We start from the raw sequence: 24,439 nt of genomic DNA, 5'->3' as shown, positions 1-24,439 counted from the left end.
GTTTGAGTGGAACAAGTTAGATTAGCACAAGTTAAAGTTTAACGTCTAAATCATAAACGAGTAAAAAATTACAACAACTAAATAAGAAAGTTTTTTAAAAATAAAATCATTGTTAAACACATTTTTAAACATCATTTTCCCTCACTGATTTATTAAACCCTTGTTGCACATTTTTTTTCAGGAAGCGATGAAGATAAAAAGAATGAAATATAAACCCTTTGATCAATTCGAATGTAATTTTAATTTTTGTAATCGAATCTTATGAATTATTTTTATTTTTTTCAAAGGTTTGCTAATTCAAATGAAATAACCAAGAAACTAGCCAAAGTTGCTTATATATGGCAAATGTGCTAATTAACATGGAAAGCAATTTTGATTGGCCTCAAATTAAACTTCATTGCATTCATCTTCAAAAAAAAAAAAGTAGTGATAACAAATAACTTAGATTACATTAAAAAAAAACATTCAGGCCATTACATTTAAAATAAAACATAATACACTGATCTTATTCTCGCTACAATACTTGATTGACATGATACAACAAGCCAAACAAGGAAACAAAAAAAAAAATGACAAAGAAATCATAACAACATCCAAATCCCAAATCTCTAGCTAGTTGCTTCATTCTTCTTCAATTTGGGTGGGCCCTCCTTCTTATCCTTTTCGCTTGTTTCATAGGTTGACTTCCAAAAACTATAACAAGCCAATGAGGTTTCCCAATTGAGAACACAACATATCCCATAAGGATTCCAAATACCATTCCACATCCGTATCCTAAGGCTACAGGTTTCCAATCAAATCCAAATTTCTCATTAAATTCAAAAGTTGATGAAGATCCATCCTTATTGCAAGTTTTTGACAATGGAACACCACACAATCGTACATTTCCCTCATATGAGTCACTTTGGAATGTGTCAAATTGTTTACCTCTTGGTATGTTCCCCTCAAGCTGATTTTGTGAAAGGTTCAAAACAGCAAGAAAGTTGAGATTCATCAGTTCTTAAGGAATCTCACCCACAAGCTTGTTACATGATAGATCTAACCATTCTAGGCTTGTCAAATTCCCCATTGATTTTGGAATAGAACCAATGATTCTATTGTGAGAGAGGTTTAGCCCTATTAGTGCTTGTAGCTCTCCAATGGCAATTGGAATCTTCCCATCAAATTTATTATTTGACAAGTCAATGGTGGTGAATATTGTCAAGATCCTTTCCAACTTTATGGTGTAACCTTTCCACGTGATCACCACTGAATCCTCATATGAAAAAATTTTGCTTCCCATGTATTGCGAACCATCTTCAACATCATCTATTTTCATCATTCCTTTAAACTCCTTGATGTATATTGTTGGCAAAGATCCATCAAAGTTGTTGTTGGAAATGTCAAAAATCCTTAACTTAGGAAATGGATGCTTGGTATTGGAATTAGGAATGGCTCCAAAAAGCCTATTCTCTCTTAAAACAAGCACTTGCAACTCCGGTAAAGCATCAAGCCAACAAGGAAATGTATCCTCAATCTGATTTTGTCCAACATCAAAAATTTCTAACAGAGTACAATGACCCAAAGACATAGGCAATGATCCCTTGAATCGGTTGCTATTGAGATGTAAAGTTTGTAGGACATTACTCTTTGAAAAATTGTTCGGTAAACTTCCAGAAAAATTATTCATCTGTAGATCTAAAACAAAGAAATTTGGGAGGGCAACAAGGCACTGTGGAACAGGGCCTGACAAGTTGTTGTGAGACAAGTTGAGTCCTCAAGTGAGCTTGCATTGCAAAATAGAAAGGAAATATCTCCCTTAAATTTATTGTTTGAGACTGCAAAAAATTCAGCTCTAAAGAATGGAATTGGGAGGTTTCCTTCTAATTTGTTAAAGCTAAGATCAAGAAATGTGAAACTTGTATTTGAAAGGGACGAAGGCACTTGACCACTGAAATTATTGTTATGTAGTTTCAAATATTGCAATTCACTAAGCTTTCCAAGCACATATGGTATTCTGCCACTAAAATTATTCATTGAAAGATCTAAAAATTGGAGATATTCAAGGTTTCCAAGTGATGATGGGAGTTGACCACTAAAACTATTATTGGAAAGATATAAGGAAGTGAGATTTGCAAGTGTTGAAAGAAAGGCGACCCCATCAGTCAATTTGTTTGAGGAAAGGTCTAAACTAATGAGTTGTGTTAGATTCTTGAAACTTGGAGGAATAGGACCTTCAAATTGGCAATTTCTGAGATATAAACCTTCAAGAACCTTCAAATGGCCTATGGAATCTATTAGTTTTCCAGAGAAAGGTATGCCACTGAGTTGCAAGTAAATTAGAGGAGAGCTCCAGTTGAGCTTTGGAAGTTGAACCTTAACATTTGTATTCTCGCTCATATCTAGATACTTAAGATTTTCAAAATAGAAAATGCTATTCGTGATATTACCTTGCAAAGAAGTTTCACTAAGAGAAAGATCAATCAAAGATGATGACAAATTCATGAGCTGAGAAAGAGACTTTGGTGTAATAGAGGACATGTTCACATAACTTAACATTAGTACCCTTAAATTGGTTTTGTTTAGAATCAGCTTTTCCCAAGTAGATGGTTCAAGTCTAAGTGATGAACTCTCTTTCATACCAAAATTCCAAGACAAGTCAAGTGACTCTAATTTAGACATCTGTGAGATTTCAGATGGTATTTCACCAACAAAATAATTGTCTCTAAGGCTTAAGAAAGTGAGATGTTCTAGGTCTGAAAGGAATGAGATCTCACCACTAAACTTGTTGGAAGACATGTCCAAATAAGTTAGTTGGGTGAGATTCCTGAACCCCAAAGGAACCTGCCCTTCAAATTCACAGTAACGTAGATCCAAATAACTAAGATATTTCAATTGGCCAATGGAATCAGGCAGTGCCCCAGAGAAAGCCGTGAAATGAAGATCCAAAAGTGAAAGAGGAGAGCTCCAATTGGACTTTGGAAGTTGACCATTGAGATCTCCATTCCATGATAAGTCTAGTTGTTGAAGATGTTTTAGGCAGAGAATGTCACTTGTGAAATTCTCCTGCAACTCAGTATCCTGAAGTCTAAGGGAGACCAAAGATGATGACAAATTCATGAGTAAAGACAAGGAGCTTGGTGAAATAGAAGACATATTAACATCATCTAAAGCAAGTTCCTGTAGATCAGTCATGTTTAGAATGAGATTCTTCCAAGTGGATGGTTCACTCTTAAACTCAAGAATTGATCATAAAAGGAAAGCCAATTCTGTGACAAATCAAGAGAGACCAATTTATACAATTTTGATATTTTGGAAGGAATTTCACCAATAAAACGTGAGTGGCTTAAGTTTAGATGCATGAGAGTGGAAAGCTCACCAAATTGAGATGATATGAGAGACCTACTAAAATTATTGAAAGCCTAGTTGAGTGATTGGAGATGAGAAAGCTGGAAGAGGCTACTATTAGGATGGAGTTCACCTTGAAGCCAGCTACAACTGAGATCATGGCCAATCACATGGCCTGACATGGAGTCACACGTGACCCCATCCCACAAGCAGCAATTGGAATCATTCCCCCATGAAGCCATCTTTGGGTAAGATGAGTTCTTAAACTGAGTGGTATATGGGAAGTAGTCATCAAAATACACATCACACTCAATTGAAGCTGAGTGATTGAGAGAGAAAGAGTGTTTGAAATGGAGAAGTGCGGAGGAATCATGAGAATTACAAAAAGGGAGGTTAAGAGAAGAAGAAAGGGAAGGAGAAAGAAAGAACAAGTAGAAACAGAGCATCATTGCATATGCCATAACTGAAGAATGTAACGTAGGAAGTAAATGATTGAGTGAATTGGCATCCACAAGATGAAGCTTCATTTATAGAAGGAGTCTTTTCCTTACCAAAGACCTGTGGAAAGCATGACTCTGACGGCGAATGTGTGCTTAATTTGTACCACAAATTATTTTTTTAAAAAAAATGAAAACGGAAAAGGCGTGACTCTAATATGCCTTCTGTTGATGTATTTAATTAATTTAGCTATAACAACTCTCATATACAAAAAATTGAATAACATTAATTTTAACGTTAAGCCAATATGTCGCAATATATTGATTTGACTTAGAATTCACATTCCAGGTTCATAACAAAACATACAGAAATTATGACATCTCTGTGGCACAAGGAAAACTAATTTTTTAATTAAAATTTTGATTTATTATGTTTCTTAATTTAGTTAACTCCTTGTGAAGTCATCTTTTATATATGTTAATCCTAAAGGCTAAAAATTGATAATGAATTATTAAATGTCACAAAAAACAAAGATACTCTTGAAGTTCACAAAAAAAAATAATTTAATACTTTTAGTCAAAATCCAAAAAAAAAAATTGATCTAATGCATTGTTTACATTTTTATTAATTTTGTATGAAGATTCTATATACGTATAAAAAATATTTAGAAGACAACCTAATTATAGAAATTTTGAGTTATAAAAATTATGTAATTAATTCTAAAGTTATATAATGATTTAATAAAAATATAAAATTTTTTAATTTTTTAAATAAAAAATATAATGCTTTTAGCCTTTGGGGATTAAAAAATTTAGTTGATCAAACTATAAAGGCTCAATTAAATATAACTAACACACGCATGTTAATTGTTAATTGATGTCCATAAATCATATGATATACACGGACAAGTCTTCATCATCATCCTACAACTCATTTGATTTTTTTTGTAGAAAATTTTGAATATGGATTATTTTTTTTGAAATATTATTCTTTTTATAAGAAAAATTGGTAAGACGTTGGGTAAATGGTAATAAAAACCTGTCTCCTTAGGTCCCACATGTAAATAATGAACGAAACTGGGTGGTTAGTTCTTTTTTGGTTGACTTCAAAGTCTTCTGTATTAGTATAAGTATCACATACTAACAAATGGGTGACTTCAATTTCTTTTTCAGTTGACTTGGAAAATAGTTAGTGTGCGTATAATCCATGTTTAAAAGAAGATTGTTCCTTATACTATGGTGGCTATTTTTTTTAATTAAGTTGAGAAAATTAATGGTGGCTATGCTTTGTCTATAATTTGTTAAAAGATGTTCCTTATAAGATTTTTTCTATCAACAACTTAATCAACGATTTGATTATCTCTTATGTTACTGACTTACTGTTATTATATATGAATGATATATAAATGTATATTGAACTTTTTTCAATTTTACTAAAATCAATTATTATAGAATTAAAATTCTTTTTTATTTTTAAAACCCACGCTGTGTTTGAAGAACGAAGAAAAGAATGGACGGAAGTATTTATATAACTAAATATTTGAAGATAGATTTCTTTTTTCTTTTCTTTTCTTTTTTTCCTGGAGAAGAACTGTCATGTGGAATTTTCTTCATATACAAAAGACCGAGAAATAAAGAAAATAAAAAAAGCCAACCAAACTAGGTGGCTCTTTTGAAGTTTTCACTATATAATATGGACAAATGTTAAACAAATCTTCATTTTTCAGGGTTCACATATTGTGGATGAATTTTGAAATTTGAAAATCATTTTAATGCAAGTGCTTACAAAATGAATGGCTTCTGTTTCTTTTTCACTTGACTTGGAAAATTTTTGTGTAAGTAATGTTAATTGATGTTTTGAAGACTTTTCCTTATAACGTGACGGATGTGAAATTGCACCAAATGTGTTGAATTTTGAATCATTCTAATCCACTCAAATTCAAAGTATATAACACGTTATATAAAAAAGAAAAAAAAATAAAAACATGAAAATTTGAGTTTAACTACCATCTGGAATTTGCATTTGAATTATTGCTTGACTTAATGTTTAAAATAAACGAATAATTCAAATTTGATTAATCGTGTTAGTTGATTAAGAAATTAAAGAAGCTGTTACTCTTCACAAAAATTTTAGTTCATCTTATATTTTTTATTTCCTTATTTAGCTACAAATTAAAATAGAACTTCATGATGTGTGGCAATTTTTCATTAATTAGTACTATAAAATGATAAAATTTTGTTTAAGAACGAGGAGAAAAGAATGACTCTGACAGTGAATGTGTGCTTAATATGTATCGTAAATTATTTTTCAACAAAGGAAAACGTAAAAGGCATGATTTTAACATGCTTTCTGTTATTATTTATGATTGCGATTAAAATACATTAACATTTCTTCAATCTTACTAAAATTAATTGTTCTAGAAACTTCTCTTTTATTTTTAAAGCACACACTTCTGTGTTGGACTGCTGGAAGAACAAATTAAAGAAAAGCAAGAATGAAAGTATTTATATAACTAAATAATTGAAGACAGATCTCTTTATTCTTTCTTTGTTTCTTTTTTGAACAACCGACATGCGGAATTTTCTACGCACTATCATATAAATGACCTAGAAATAAAGAAAATAATGACACAAAAAAAAATTAACGAAACTTGTTGTGTCTTTCTTAATTGACTTCAAAGTCTTCGTTATAATTTTTTTAATATTTTTATAAAATATTACATCAATGGACATTTTCACCCTCAATTTTATTCTGAAGGATCGGTGGGCACCCTAAATTAAACTTAAATATTGTATAATAAAGGTTAAGGTATATATTTGGTCCTTTAATTTTATACAAAGTCCTTTAACTTTATAAAGTGTTTTTTTTTTGTCCTTAAACGTTAGTTTGATCACAACAGATTTTTATGTTAAACTTTTAAATATTGATAAAATATTTTTAAACATTGACATATTAAATTTATTTTTTTTCAAAATAATAATGATTAACATAAAAAATAATCATTTAAAACTAATAATGATAGGGTTAAAGGCCTATAGTAAAATCTTATATAAAATTAAAGAACTAAAAGTATACTTTAGTTTATAATAAAAATATTTAAAAAGTTGAATTTATGGCCCACTAACAATGAAGTTGAGATACAATTGACCGGTGTGAATTGCACCAAATATATTGAATTTAATTTGAATCATTCTAATCCACTCATTCAAAAGTAAATAACACGGTATATAAAAAATCTTCTAAAAACTATATCCATCAATTTACTCTATTTTATAATTTCTTTTGACTGAACTCTATGTTATATTTAAATATGGACAAAACCCACAAAAATTGAAAATCAAAATTATTTGCATATACTCAGACTTCAGTTTACTTGAGTTATCTCCAGGTAACTTCACTTGTATCACTACGAGCATTAAGTTAAAATATTAATCAACTGTGGATGCGTGTGTCTCACTCTCACTGCCTTGCGTGCGTGCATTGTGATTATATTATTTCAATATAAATTTAACAATTTTGAGATTCATGCAACATAAAGTTAGTGAATGACTTTGCCCTCAATACCTCAATGGAAATAATCTGTAGAACCTACTTCTTGTACTATAAAAAATGTTAGTGAATGACATTTTATAATATGTATAGTTCAATTGATGTGCCATGAGAAAAGGTTTGCAGAGTAGTCATCCTATATTAACAAATTTTATTGACCGCATGTGTAGTATGCATTGTAAAATCGAGGATTAGGCTTGATGGACGAGCACAAACAAACACCTTATATTGCTCAAGTATAATTAAATTAACTACATCGCATTTAGAATAATTATTAACAAAGCATTGGATGTCTCTCACGCTCTTAACTATAATTAATAATAGGAAAAAATTAATTATTTGGTTATTGTAATTTTGAATCAATTGAAATTCAGTTCTTGAATTTTGATTTATTATAACTTGGTCATTGTAATTTTGACCAATTATAACTTTGTTGCTAAATTTTGACTCTTGTAACCAAAAGAATCTCATTCACTCATTCAAAGTAAATAACATGGTATAGAGATATATGAGATATCTAATTAAGTTGAGCAAATAACAATGTTTAATCTTGCCTTTACTTTTTCAAAAGACGTTCCTTATCAGATTTTTTAACAACTTAATCAACAGATTTGATTTTAACTCAATGTTACTGTTATTATATTTGGAAGAAATTAAAATATATTGACCTTTCTTCAACTATACTAAAATTAATTATTATAGAAGCTTCTCTTTTTTTAAAACAACACACACTTATATGTTTGAAGAATAAAGAAAAGCAAATATGGATGTATTTATGTAACTAAATATTTGAAGAAAAATTTCTTCTTTTTTATTTTCTGAAGAACCGTCAATTCACAGTCACATTATCATATAAATGACTCAAAAATAAAGAAAACAATAAAAGAAAAAATTAATGAAATTTGTTGGCTCTTTCTTACTTGACCTCAAAGTCTTCACTATAATATGGACAAATATTAAACAAACCGTTTCACAAGGTTCTACTTTTTTTTTTCTCACTTGACTTGGAAAATTTTTGTGTAATTAGCATTCATTGATGTTTAAGATTTTTCCGTATAATGTGACGCGTGAAATTGCACCAAATTTTAAAATTTGAATCATCCTAATTCATCCATTCAAAGTAAATAACACGTATGCAAGAAAAAAGGAAAACTTTTCTTTAACATTAAAGTATACACCATAAATGCCAAACAATCTATCAGTTTACTCTATTTTATGTTTAATATGAACACAACCCACAAAAAATGAAAATAAAACGTATTTACACTACTCCGACTTCAAATTACTTAGCTTGAATTATCTCAAAGTTACAAAAATAACTCTACTATATAAGGGTGTCAAGTTAAAATATTAATCAATTGTGGATTAGTGTGTCTCTCACTCTCACTAACTCACTCACGCTTGCATGTATTGTGATTAAATATTATTTGATTTAAATTGAACGATTTTGAGATTCATGCAAAATAAAGTTAGTGAATGACATTTTATGATATGTATAGATGAATTTTATGGTCATCCTATAGAATTTTCAATAATGTTTCTGTATTAACAAATTTTATTGAGTATATGTGTCCTTGTAATATGGATGATAAGATTTGATGGATGAACAAATGCAACCACTTTTTTAAAATTAACATCGCATCTAAAATAAGGATTTCAATCCTGAAGTTGAGATCTGTGTATTTATGTGAAGGTTTCTTTTTTTTTTTTTTAATTTTTTCCTATTTTATTATTTTTTATAAAATATAAAATATTCTCTTTATTTCTTAAAAAAAAAACTTTACAGAAATTTAGACTTCTCAACTTTAAAAGATTTAAATCCCGAATATAATTATCAACAAAGCATTGAATGTCTGATGCTCTTAACTATAATTAATAATAATAATTCTAGATTTTGAGTAATCTCATTATTAACGTGGTAATTTGATTTTTTTTTACACGTTCCTTATTTCATTTGCAAAATAAATATGATATATCTTACATATATAACCCATGTATATAATAAAAATAAGACATTGGAGAGGTTATTTTGATGTATTAACCAATTATTCCTGACTTTATTAAATCCTATAATAAATCTTTTTCCAATTAAAAACAATTAAGGAAAAAAATAGTAGAAAATCGTTTAAAAGATTTTGGACATGTACAAATAAGGCTATTGGAGATGCCATTAAGGAGAGTAAAACTTATATATAGTCTTGAGTCCTTTGAAGAAAGATTGATGAAGATCAAAGAGAACAATCGATTAAGTTTTTGAACGACATCTTTTGTTTAATAATATATCCAAATACTTGGCTGTTAATATAGTACAATGATATATACTCCCCCCAAATAGGAGTTTTATTAGAGACAGAAAAATTAACATTTAGGTTAAGGTGCAAAAATATTCATAAATATATTAATATAAATATCAAAACCTTCTCATGATCAGTTATTAGACTTAGCTCATGTCCGTCAATATGGGCAGATACTAACAATTGGATTACTTTAATTTCATTTTCAGCTGACTTCGTAAATATTATGTGTACGTAATTCATGTATTAAAAAAAAAATTGTTACCTGTATCACGATGGGCTTGGAAAGGAATCAAAAGAATCTCAATCACTCATTCAAAGTAAATAACACGGTATAGATATATATGAGATATCTAATTAAACTGAGCAAATAATAGTGTTAATTAATCTTGTCAATACTTTTTCAAAAGATGTTCCTTATTTGATTTTTTTAACAACATAATCAACACGATTTGATTTTAACTCATATGTTACTGTTATTATATATGGATGAAATTAAAATATATTGACCTTTCTTCAATTGTAGTAAAATTAATTATTATAGAAACTTCTCTTTTTAAAAAACAACACACTCTTACGTGTTTTTTTTTTTTGGGGCCAAACTCTTGTGTGTTTGAAGAACGAAAAAAAGCAAGTGTAGATGTATTTATACAACTAAATATTTGAAGATAAATTTGTTTTTATTTTTTTTTCCTGAAGAGCCATCAATTCATACTATCACATAAATGACTGAAAAATAAAGAAAATGACAAAAGAAAGAATTAAAGAAATTTGGCAGCTCTTTCCTACTTGACTTCAAAGTCTTCGCTATCATAACCCCCCCAAAAAAAAACAAAGAAAAGAAAAGTCTTCGCTATAATATGGACAAATATTAAACAAGCCATTTTACAAGCTTTTGCTGTCCACATATTGTGGATAAATTTTACAATTTCAAAATCATTTTAATGCAGATGTCTACAAAATAGATAGCTTCTATTTTTTCACTTGACTTGGAAAGAAAAACCCAAAGTAAAATTGTCTTTTGCATTAAAACTCCATCCACTCGAAGTAAAAACACGTACAGAAGAAGTGAGAAAAAATTCTCTTTCGCATTAAAATTTTCACACAAACCACAAAAACTGAAAATAAAACTTAATTACATTACTCCGACTTCAGCTTACTTAGCTTGAATTATCTCCAAGAAACACTACTAAATATGAGTGTTAAGTTAAAACAATAATCAATTGTGGATTAGTGAGTGTATTTCACTCTCCCTGATCACTCCCTCATGCGTGGATGCATTGTGATTATATTATTTGATGTAATTAATTGAACAACTTTGAAAATCATGCAAAATAAAGTTAGTGAATGGCATATTATGATATGTATAGATGAGTTATTGTGCCGTGAATAAAGGTTTGTAGAGTCATCCAATAAATAATTTTCAAACTAGGTCCCATATTAACAGATTTTATTGACCACATGTGTCCATGTAATATGGAGGATAAGGTTTGATGGATGAAGAAATGCAAACACACCTTTTTTGTTAATATATATTTAAATAGACATCACATCTAGAATAATTATCAACAAAACATTGAATGTCTGATGCCCTTAACTATAATTAATAATAATAATAATTCTAAAATATGAATAATCTCATTCAATTGGTAAGTTAATCATTAATTTTTATAAATTTAAAAAGTTGGTAAGAAACAATCGGAGAATATGTAAAAATGGTTCTAATGCTTGGAGATAGACCGACCATCATATATATGTACTGGAATTTTTCTTTTATGTTTTTCTTTTCCTCTGCACGCGCGCCTACACACACTCAGTACAACATCAAATAATAAATATGCTATATCCTGCAAAATCCATGTGTCAAATAAAAAGAAATAAAATAAAAGTTGTTCTGGAAAACTAAACAAACCAGAACATCTCTGAGATGTTCTATAACCTTTTGTTCTGCAACACAAGAGAAAAGAGAGAAAATATCATGTTTTTATTAATAACAATTATATTGATAAAATAACTTATTCTTTCACCCTTTATTTCACTAATTTATATATGTTTTTCAAAATAATGATTCAATTTTTTTTGGTTTTGAAAACTTGTTCTAAGAAAATAAATTATAGAATTATTTTTAAGAACATAAAAACAGAAAACAGAATAAAATAAGCCCGCAAAAACCGTGATGCTTCTATGCTTGTCTTGGGTCAACAGATACAAGTCTTAGATGCTGCTTATCATATTTTTTGTATCAACAACTTAATCAACGATTTGATTATCTCTTATGTTACTGACTTACTGTTATTATATATGAATGATATATATACATTGACCTATTTTCAATTTTACTATAATTAATTATAATAGAATTAAGAAAAACATTTAGGTAGACTAGGTGTACCAAGTCATATGTGGTCTGTCCAATAAAAAAAATAATATTTAGATGGCATTAAATATAAATTGATTATGATATTAATGATAATAGAAAAAGAAAATATAAGAAATCAAATGTGCATTCTGTTATAAAAATAAAATTAATTTAAAAAATGTCATACAATAGTTTATTTATACTACTTAAAATATTTTAATTGGACAGACCAGAAATGACATGGTGTATCTGATTTACGTAAGTATTTCTCAAGAACTAAACTTCTTTTTTAAATAAAGAAACGCACGCTTGTATGTTTGAAGAACAAGGGAAAGCAAGGATGGAAGTATTTACATAGAAAATTAAATATTTGAAGTCTTCGCTATAATAATGGACCAATGTCAAACAAATCTTCATTTTGCAGGGTTCACATACTGTGGATAAATTTTGAAATTTGAAAATCATTTTAATGCAAGTGCTTACAAAATGGATGGCTCCTTTTTCTTTTTCACTTGACTTGGAAAATTTTAGTGAGTAATGTTAATTGATGTTTTTAAGATTTTTCCTTATAATGTGACGGATGTGAAATTGCCCCAAATGCGTTGAATTTTGAATCATTCTAATCCACTCACATTCAAAGTATACAACACGTTATACAAAAAGAAAATAAAAACTTTTCTTTAACATTTGAATATACCCCATAACTGCTAAACACTATATCTATCACTCTATTTTATATTTAAAATATGGACACAAACCACAAAAACTGAAAATCAAAATTATTTTTATTACTCAGACTTTAGCTTACTTGAATTATTTCCAAGTAACTCCACTTATATTCCTATGAGCGTTAAAATATGAATCAATTGTGAATGTTTGTGTATCTCACTCTCACTCGCGTGCACGCATTGTCATTATATTATTGGATATAAATTTACTAATTGTGAGATTCATGCAAAACAAAGTTAGTGAATGATTTTTCCCTCAATATCTCAACTAAACAAAGAATTATTGGGTCTTATTATTTTCCATCTTTTGAATTTCTGAAATCTCAACAAAACTAAAATGTCTAAAAACTTTTTTTCTTTTAAATTTCTTAATAAATGTTCTTTCAAAGGACGAATAACAAAAAATAGTTGTCTCTATTACAAATTAAATGGCGTATTCTCAAACTATAAGATTGACTATTGTACAAAAATGGTTCTGTACCTTTTTTTTTTTTAATGAGTACTCTGTTTATATGTGGATGAGGTTGGAAGCCATCTGGAATTTGCATTTGAATTATTGCTTGACTTGTTTAAAATAAATAAATAATCCAAATTTGATTAATCGGTGTTAGTTGATTAAGAAATTAAAGAAGCTGTTGCTCTTTACAATAAAACTGATTTGTTCAACTAATGCTTGAAAGCTTTTTTTCAAACTGGATAGCGTACCACCTACCATTAATCAGTATTTTTAGTGGGCTTTTTATGATTAACTATGACCTTCAAATTTCGTTTAAGAACGTCGAAAAATCATGACTCTAACAGGGCATGTGTGGTTAAAATGTACAGTAAATTTATTTTTTAAAATGGAAAAAAAAAAGGAAAACGCAGCAATCAAACATGCTTTCTGTTGATATATTTAATTTAGCAATAAACACTTTCGTTTAAATAATTTTTTGGCCCTAAATTATACATAAAATTGATCTAAACAGTTAAGAACTGTAGTAAAAATTATTTAAAAACATATATTTTTTAAGTATTAAATCTGGACCACTGAATATTTAATCCAATGGCTAAAATGTGCATACCCAGAAAAAAAAGTGGAGGAATAAATAAACAATGAGAAGCCACGTTTCAACGAAACTAGGTGATATTTTTCACTTGGCTTCAAAGTCTTCGCTATTGATATAAATATCAAATAAAACAAATAAATCACTTCAATTTAATTTTCAGTTGATTTGGAAAATATTTCTTGTTTATTATTGATGATTTGGAAAGTATTTTGTGTATGTAATCTATGTCCAAAAGAAGATTGTTCGTTATAATCTCATTCACTCATTAAAAGTACATAACACGGTATTAGATATATGAGATATCTAAGTTATAGCAAATTAATGATGACTAAACTTTTGAGTATAATTTGTTAAAAGATTCTCCTTATTATATTTTTTTAACAACTTAATCAATGATTTGATTAGCTCGATCTCCTATGTTACTGTCATTGTATAGGATTGAGATTAAAATATATTAACATTACTTCAATTTTTTCTAAAGTTAATGATTATAGAAACTTTTCTCTTATTTTTAAAACACCCATTGTGTGTTTGAAATTTGAAGCACAAAGAAAGGCAAGTATGAAAATATTTATATAACTAAATATTTGAAGACGGATTTCCTTTTTCTTTGTTTTTTTCTTTTTTGAAGAACCGGCACCTGGAGTTTCTTCACACTCTTATATAAATGACCCACAAAAGAAGAAAATAATGACAAGAAAAATTTAACTAAACTTGGTGGTTCTTTCTTTCTTTCTTTCTTTCTTTTTCTTGGGACAAAGGTGGTTCTTTCTTAATTAGTTGGCTTCAAAGTCTTCTCTATAATATGGACAAATGTTAAACAAATGATTTTACAATCTTTTGTAGGGTGCACATATTGATTGTGGATAAAATTTGCCAATTGAAAATCGTTTTAATGAAAAATGGATGGAAAGTGAATTTAACTACTCTGCCTCTCTCCTCTCAGACAATTGTGACGTTATTTTGATTGGAAATCGATCCTATTTCTCTAAAATTATATATATATATATATATATATATAAATTGAAGTTCCTAACAGCATCCTATAATTTTCCACGAAGGGCCACAAAAGCACATCGGCAATGAAATTTCTGATAAATTTAATTTTTTCTATTTGGGCGATTAGAAACTTGTTATTTACAATATTAACGAAACATGATATTTTTAATAAAATAATTTAAAATTGACATAGAATTGCAAATAACTAAAATTTAGATGTTAAAAGTACTCCCTCTAGACCACATTACAAGGCGTTTTCTAGAAACCTCAGTTAGTCCAAAATATGAGGAATCAGGTAGGTTTTATATATTTTTTTAATTATACCTTTGTTTGCGTTTTCTAGAAACCTCAGTCAGTCCAAAACATGAGGAATCAGGTAGGTTTTATATATATTTTTAATTATACCTTTGTTTTATCAAACTCTGTACTCAAGTAATTAACGAGGGTGTTTTGAATAATTTAAATGTGAAAATTGGAAAACATGTAAAAAAAATTAGAAAATCAAGATTTTGGCCAACTTTTTGTTAAAAAAATTTAAATTAGTTAATAATAACTTTTATTGTGATTTGGAGAGAGTAACTTAAAAGCACTATTTTATACCATTCTAGTCTTATTTGATTTGGATGGTTTGTTAAAGGTGCCAAAAAGATAAATACACAATGCATTATTTTCTAAAGCGACTTGGAAAGTTGGAAAGAAAAGCACTTTGCTCCAAATATGAGCATTAAGTTTTTCCACCTAGACTTGAAAATAACACGCAAAGTGAACGCTTTATTTTCCAATGATGTGAAATGCACGATGAAGATGAATAAAACGATCCTCATCAGATGACTACAAAACGAAAATGCATTATTTTCTACGAACGATTTGGTCCAACACAAAAGTAACTTCAGGATTTTTGTCAAAAAGTAACTGCATAGTTTTCTAAAGTGACTTGGAAAATTGGATACAAAAGCACTAAACTCAAAAGATGAAGACTGAAATTTTTCTGTTATACTCGGCCTTGGAAATATGCAAAGTGAATGCATTATTTTCTACACGTCTTCCAACTAATTAAAGAGGCTTTTTTTTCCCTAACATCACATCCATGATGATAATTAATTAAACGAAAATCAGATGACTGAAAAAATTACATGCATTATTTTTCTACAAATGATTTGGACCAACAACAAAAACGCAAGGAAGACTACCAAAAAACTAGTCCCTTTATAACTTCTATATCTTGAAAATTATCAATTTTGATTCCGACATATTTTTGTTAATTCTTTCACATTTTTTTTAAGAAAAGCATGAGGGAATTGGAATATCAAATTTTGAAGACAAATAATTTTGATACACTTCTAGTAGAATTTTGTTTAAAACTCCTCCTGTAATATGAGGTAAAAATATAAAAATTATCCTTACGTATTGAAACATAGAATTTTTTTAAAAATGCCTTGTATTTGAAGCGGAGGCAATACTTAAAATAATTCTTTAAGACAAAATCGAAATTGATGGATGATTCACTATAGGAGCACATTCAGTGCTCATCAGGGTGATAAGCATGCTGAATCAATTTGGACAGTCTAGATTTAACTATCTTGTTTTTTTTAAAATAAAAATTTATAAAATTTTAAACAAATATATTTCGTTATTAACATGTACCATTCATATTTAACCAAATCAGTCTAAATTTTATATTAATTTTTAATAATTTTTACAAATTGACGATACAGATTTACTTTAAACTGTTTTGAATATGATAAATATAACAAGTTAAGAATTTTAAATTTGAACAGTACAGACTAAATTTGTATGGTCAATTTATAAAAAGTTATAAAAAATAAATAAAATTTAGACTCATCTAATTAAATATAAATGGTATATGTTAATAATAAATATTTATTTAAAATTTTATAAATTTTCATTTTGAAAAATAAAAAAAAAGGTATTTCCAGATTAAATCTGGATGGTCCAGATTCGTTCAGGGGTGATGAGCACAGCTGATGAGCACCGAATGTGCTCTGGATTCATTACATGTTGCAGAAAGATAAATAAACAATAATTTTTCTTATCCCACTTTCTCTATCATTTTATAGATTTATTGGCAATCTTTAAACTGAAAGCAAGTTTGGAAATTTCGTTACAAAAGTAAATGCATTAGTTTCTGAAGAGACTTGGAAAATTGGGGAGAACAGCACTTAACCCCAATGACAGACACTGCTTGAAAATATGCAAAGTGAATCCTTTACTTTTCCACAAGTCTCCCAAATCCAAGGGCTTTTTTCTTGTGGTGATGCGATCAATATGCATGAAGAAATGAATTAAAGGATCGATCCCCGAATGAGTTTTAATAACTAAAGTTTAGACTTTTAGAATAACTTAGAGAATCAATCCTCAGATGAATTAGAGGGTCAAGTCCCAAAAGCATCTCCTGTAATTTTCCACGAACAGCCACAAAAACACATCGGTCCTGAAACTTTTAATAATTGTAATTTTTTTTTTCTATTTCGGTGATGAGAACATTGTTTTTATAATATTAAAGAAACATGATTTTTTTAATAAAATAATTTAAAATTTACAAAGAATTGCAAATAACTGAAATTTAGACTTTTAGAATAACTTAAAAGCGCTAATTGACAAAACTAGCTAGTCTTATTGGATTTAGATGGTTCGTTAATACACAATGCATTGTTTTCTAAAGCGACTTGGAAAATTGGATAGAAAAGCACTTTCCTCCAAAGACGAAGTGCCTGTTTGGATTTGTGTGGAAAATCGATTATCTATACAGAAATCGAGTTTTAGTAAAAGGTACCCAAACGTCCCATTTTTCACATAATCGATTATCTGGCTCTAAACGGCGTTTTGACTGAAGCTCATCTTATCTACTTCTCAATATCAATTATATGTGTTGGAACTTTTATTACTTGTCAGAATTTCAAACATACCGAATATACCCCCATGACTTGTTGTTGTGTGGCTTGCGATTGAATCTTCTAAACATAAGGACTTGAAGGCTTGACTATACATCGGAGAGTCAGATACCAGTCCTCCCTTTTCTTTTGTATAGATTAAAACATTAATATTATAATTTAATTTAATTTATATTTATATTTTTAATCAACATGTGTGTTTTAAATAATTTTATAAATATTAAAGGAAAACATTAAATTGGATTCCTATACTTTGCTCGAGTTTTACTATAGGTCCCCACACAATGAATAACGATAAGTCAAAGCTTCATGGGACTGGAGAAATACTAAAATATTTATTGACATATGTTTAGAACAAGCATGAAAATCACAAAGAAATGGTGGTAGCTTCACCAAAGTAGGATGACTAAATATAATTTCTAGCTTCAATGAGAAGACTAGAAAGAAATATGGCAGATAGCAATTCAAGAACAAGTGGCATAATATGAGAAAAGAGTGGTTGCTTTGGGATAACTTGCTTTCAAACAAGATAGGATTGAGATGGGATTACGCAAACAATACGGTGGATGCTCCAGATGATTGGTTGGAGAAAAGGATATTGATATGATATTATTATGTGAAGCTATATATTTATTCTATTTATTTGTATATTCTGTAATATTATTAGTAATGTATGTGCAGAAAAATTCATTATATGAAATTGATATTTGGTATTTAAGAATTAAATTTCTTTCTTTTAGGTATTTAAGAATTAAATTTCTTTCTTTTATTAAATTTATTTTACCTAAGATATATTGAGTTATTTATTTATGTAAATTTAATTGTTAATATTAATATAATTTAAATTTTTTAATTAATCAGATTTGTAATTTAAGTTATATATTTTACTTTTAAAATAAAATTTAACAAATTTAATAATATTAGATACAAATTTATCAATAATTTAATTTTGAAAAGAAATATTCTTTATGGTAATTTATACAACTAAAATTGATCCTGACTAAATTATCCAAACATCTTTAATTCTATTAAAATTAATTTTAGAAAAATAGTATTCAAACAAATTGCATTATAACATAATCAATTATGATTAAAATAAAATATTTATTAATTATTTTTATAATTAATTATATCTAATTGAAATTCAAACAGGCTCGAACACTGAATTATTTTCTCCACGTATAATTGAAAATATGCAAAGAAGTGAATTCTTGATTTTTCTACTCATGTCTTCCAATAACTACAGAGGCTTTCTTGTGATGCGTGATATGCCTGATGAAAATTATCAATTAAAGGATCCTCCGATGACTGCAAAAAGTAAATGCATTATTTTCCACATAACATTTGGTCCAACACAGAGAAAAAAAAAGGAAGACCTACAAAAAAAAGTTCAAAACGTGTGGGAACCATGAGTCTAACAGTGTATGTTTGCTTAACTGGCAGTGTAAATTATTTTTTGAAATGAAAACGTGAAAGGCATGACTCTAACATGTCTTAAGTTGATGTATTTAATTTAGCTATAAAAACTCTCATATACATAAAATTGAATAACATTAATATTAATGTTAAGCCAAAATGTGGCTATAAATTGATATGACTTGGAATTCACATTCCAGGTTCGTTAAAAAAATGCAGAAATTATGACATAAAGGTGGCAGAAGAAAAACTAGTTTTTAATTAAAGTTTTGATTTATCATGTTTCTTAATTTAGTTAACTCCTTGCCAATTCATAATTTAATTGATGTTCATAAATCATATAATTTACACGGACAAGTCTCTTATAAGTTTTGCTTTTGTCCGAACTTAGGTAAATGTTAAAAAATATTTTAATATTTGATGTTCATCATCCTATAACTCATTTGATTTTTATTACTAAATTTTGAATTTGAATTTTTTTGAAGTATTCTTCTTTTTATTAGAAATATAAAAACTGGTAAGACGTTAGGTAAATGGTAATAAAAATTTGTCTCCTTAGGTCCCATATATACACATGAAGGGAAATAACGTATATATGCTCAGTTTAGACTCCATGAAGGGAAATACTTGACTTGACCCATAAAAGAAAATAATTGTAGGAAAAAAGCAATGAACGAAACTGGGTGGTTGGTCTTTTTTTTTTTTTTTATTGACTTCAAAGTCTTCTCTATTAATATAAATATCACATACTAACAAAGGGATGACTTCAATTTCTTTTTCAGTTGACTTGGAAACTATTTGATGTACGTATAATCCATGTTTAAAAGAAGATTGTTACTTATACTGTGGTGGCTATTTCTTTCAATTAGGTTGAGCAAATTAATGATGGCTATGTTTTGTCTATAATTTGTTAGAAGATGATCCTTACCAGATTTAATTATCTGTTATGTTACTTGGCTTACTGTTATTATATATGTGAATGATATATATACACACACAATAAATTTTTCAGTTTGTACTAAAATTAATTATTATAGAATTAAACTTCTTTTTTATTTTTAAAACGCACGCTTGTGTGTTTGAAGAACAAAGAAAGGCAAGGACAGAAGTGTTTATATAACTAAATATTTGAAGACAGATTTCTTTTTTCTTTCTTTTTTCCCCCTGAAGAACAAAGAAAAGCAAGGATGGAATTTTCTTCACATATAAATGACCCCAGAAATAAAGAAAATGACGACAGAAAAAAATTAACGAAACTAGGGCGCTCTTTCTTACTTGACTTCAAAGTATTCGCTATAATATACATAAATATTAGACAAATGATTTTACAAGCTTTAGCAGGGTCCACATATTGTGGATAAATTTTGAAATTTGAAAATCATTTTAATGGAAGTGCTTACAAAATGGATGGCTTCTTCTTCTTCTTCTTCTTTTCACTTGACATGGATTTTTTTTTTTGGTAATTGAGCAACGTTAATTGATGGTCAAAACCTTTCCTTATAAAGTGACCTGTGAGAAATTGCACCAAATGTATTGAATTTAATTTGAATCATTCTAGTCCACTCATTCAAAAGTAAATAACACGGTATATAAAAAAATTAAAAATTTTCTTTAACATTTAACAATTTACTTTATTTTATAATTTTTTATTAAACTCTATTTTATATTTAAATATGGACACAAACCACAAAAATCGAAAATCAAAATTATTTGCATATACCCAGACTTCAGCGTACTTGAATTATCTTCAAGTAACTCCACTTATATTACTGTGAGCATGAAGTTAAAATATTAATCCATTGCGTGGATGTGTGTGTATCTCACTCGCGTGAATGATCACATTTGAACTGGAAATATTTGTTGGTTTAATGATCTCAATAACTATAGACAGAGCTTGAAACCAGATTGCTTTAATGATTGGTTTCTTGTGTGTCACAACCAAAAACACAATGCTGGAAGCAATTCAAATGATGAGCATTTAGAACATCACTTTTTGGAATAGCCATGTGAATATAATTGCTCTTTTATCAAAAGAAAAAAAAAGTTAAATCATGAAAACTGTGATCTATTAACCTTTTATCAGATGAATTTGATCGGTGTCTATTTATATCATTTTCTCAAATTTATCAATCTTCTTTACTCTTTGCATAGACCTGAACAATAATGTCATAAAAACACCTACATAACAACCAAACCAAGTCATGCTGATCAGCCACATGAAGAAAAAATCGGAAACTCAAACAAGATTACATCAGGATATGGGTCATTTGGATTTCTTCAGAGATTAAGAACTCATTTGGTTGCTGGAGAAAATAGAATGAAATGGATTAAAAAAATAAAAATAAAAATGAATTAAATCACCTTCCCACTTATAATAAATATGATAAAACCTAATACCACATATTACAAACATAAGAATCACCATGTACTCCACAAATCTTATGAATGATTCTCAATCTTATAAAATAAATTACCCTTCGCTTCTATGAACATGGTTAATTTATTTTTACTCCACAATCATTTTAATTTTAAATATATTTTTTTAATTCATTTTATTCCATTTCTTTTCAGTAATCAAATGATATCTTTTAGAGAGGCAATCACAAAGTGTATGAGACTCCTGCAAATTGGGATTCATATTCTCTGCATATGGGTGCAGTGCAAAGCCAATCCAACAAAATATAACGACCAGAAATTGACTTCTTGATTCAATAGCCATGGCAATTGCAAATGTAAACCATTGGATCTCTCAAACCAATGCTGGCATTGGTTGTTGCATATCCACGGATTTGGATCATCTCATTATCCTTTCTCTCCTCTTCTTCTCCTCATCTCATAGTCACCCATGGATTAAAAATTCAACAGTTGAGATTTAGTCAAATTCATATATTAATCATAGTCTACAGTTAGTTTACATTAGTGAAATGCTCAAATCAGATTTTAACAGTATATATCTATTTATTTATTTTTTCATTATATAGTTAGCAAGTTTGGCTTATAAAATTAGCAATACTCCTTATTCCAAGAAAAAGACAAAAATAGAATGATGACATGAAAAAAAAAACAGTGAAATAATTACCAACGAGGGTTGAGTTTAGCAAAAGATACTAGTTCCTCACAACATAGCAAATCAAGATTCAAATCCATGTAATAAAAAACAGTGAAGTAATTATATCAATAAGGATTTCAAGGTTGGAAAGTTAATGGAAAATTTTTGTCAGAAAAGTAAATGCATTAGTTTCTGAAAAGACTTGGAAAATTAGGAAGAACAGCACTTAGTTCCAAAGACAAACACTACTTGAAAATATGCAAGGTGAATGCTTTATTTTCTACAACGCCTCCCAAAGCCAAAGGCTTTTTTCTTGTGACGCAATCGACATGCATGATGAAATGAATTAAAGGATCGATCCTCAGATGAGTTCTGATAACTAAAATTCAGACTTTTAGAATAACATAGAGAATCAATCCTCAGATGAATTAAAGGATCAACTCCCAAAAGCATTTCCTATAATTTTCTACGAACGGCCACAAAAACACATCGTTCCTGAAATTTTTAATAATTTTAATCTTTTTTCTATTTCGGTGATGAGAACATTGTTTTTTACAATATTAGAGAAACTTGATTTTTTAAAAAAAAATAATTTAAAATTTACAAAGAATTGCAAATAACTAATATTTAGACTTTTAGATTAAAAACACTAAATGACAAAACTAGCTAGTCTTATTGGACTTGAGTGGTTCGTTAAAGGTGGCAAAAAGATTTGATGGCCAAAAACAAAGTTGGCAAAATGATAAACACATGATGCATTATTTTATAAAGCGACTTGCAAAATTGGATGGAAAAGCACTTTGCTCTAAAGATGAACACTGAAGTATTTTCTACTCATGTCTTCCAATAACTATAGAGGATTTTTCTTGTGATGTGCGATATGCTGATGAAAATTATCAATTACAGGATCCTCCGACGACTACAAATAGTAAATGCATTATTTTCTACGGAAGATTTGGTCCAACACAAAGAAAAAGCAAGGAAGACCTATAGAAAGAAACTAGACCCTGTCAAAAAAAAAAGTTTTTTTTTTAATGACACGGTCCCTGTATCCTTTACAAATGCATAATGCGAATAAACAAATTCTGGGATTTGGATTCTCTCATTTTCTATCAGGAAATTAATTATTCTAACCCAATTTCTATTGGCGTACCAAAGCGCTTCTACATAAAAGTGCTCTGATATGTTGTTATCCTATTGGAGCACTTCTTTCATAAATGCTCCGATAGAAATGTGTTTTTTTTTTCTCAATTTCATGTGCGCCTACTAGAGAGCTTTATATGTTATGCATGGAAGCATTTTGGAAGGAAAGACCTGGCAGAGCGCCATAAGCATTCCCATAGGTTCCGATTCAAATTTTAGGAGCATTTCTCTATAAAAGCGCACTCATTAGAGTGTTCCTATAATTTTTTTTTTTGTAATAATGCTAGATTACTTGATTGTTATGTATTATTGTAAATAATGCATAGAGTAGCAAAATGAGGGGTAAATAATTATCTTTCTACAACCTTGAGTAGGTAACTAAGGGGTTATTATAGAGTAGCTTGCAAGATTGTAGACACCAAGGGGTTATACCTGTAATTGCTCATAGATAGTTCTGTCATAAAGAGGAAGAAGATGTATATAGTGTGGAGACAAAACATTTAAATAATGACAAAACATTGTCAAATGTGGACATATTAAATTTGATTTTTCTTAAAATAACAATGATCAGCATACAAAATAACCATTTGAAACTAACGATGTTAAGATTAAGAGACTTAAAAGATATTTTATAAAATTAAGGGATTAAATTGAAATATTGTATAAAGTTAAAAGATCAAAAGTATATTTTAACTTTTTTATATAAAAGAAAAAGTTTAAATTTGTATGTACTTTTATAAGAGTTTTAAGACACAAAAACTCTTATAAAAGTACATACAAATTGCTCATTGACAGTCCTCACATCGCAAGATTTGATCACATGTCCTTGTTTTTAAATCCACAATCGCACTCACGTGAGTTTTTTTTTTCTTTTTTTTTCTAAAATCAAATAGGCTTTCCTTAATCTTTGTAGCTTATAGTTTTAACACCCTTATAATTTATTCCATAAAATTAAATTTGATACAACTCAGGCTCTTTAATTTCTTGATCCTTGCACTTTATGACTCAACTACAACTAGTCTTTCCAGAAATAAATATTTTCTAAACTTGTAGGGACTGATTTATTAAATGACTTAAACTTGAAAAAGTTTAAGTGGAACTAGTTAAAGTTTAACGTCTAAATCATAAACGAGTAAAAGTACAACAACTAAATAATATAGTTTTTTAAGTATAAAA

General features: G+C 28.5%; 1 pseudogene; it reads right to left on the bottom strand.

Moving 5' to 3' along the window:
• Positions 1-516: 516 nt before the first annotated feature.
• Positions 517-3,785, bottom strand: LOC129317015 (receptor-like protein 9DC3; annotated as a pseudogene).
• Between the last annotated feature and the right edge of the window lie 20,654 nt (positions 3,786-24,439).

The sequence above is a fragment of the Prosopis cineraria genome, unplaced genomic scaffold, assembly GCF_029017545.1.
Source record: "Prosopis cineraria cultivar Desert tree isolate PC_DT_omini unplaced genomic scaffold, ASM2901754v1 PC8, whole genome shotgun sequence".
Lineage (NCBI taxonomy): Eukaryota > Viridiplantae > Streptophyta > Magnoliopsida > Fabales > Fabaceae > Prosopis > Prosopis cineraria.
This window is presented reverse-complemented; position numbering and strand designations above follow the sequence as displayed.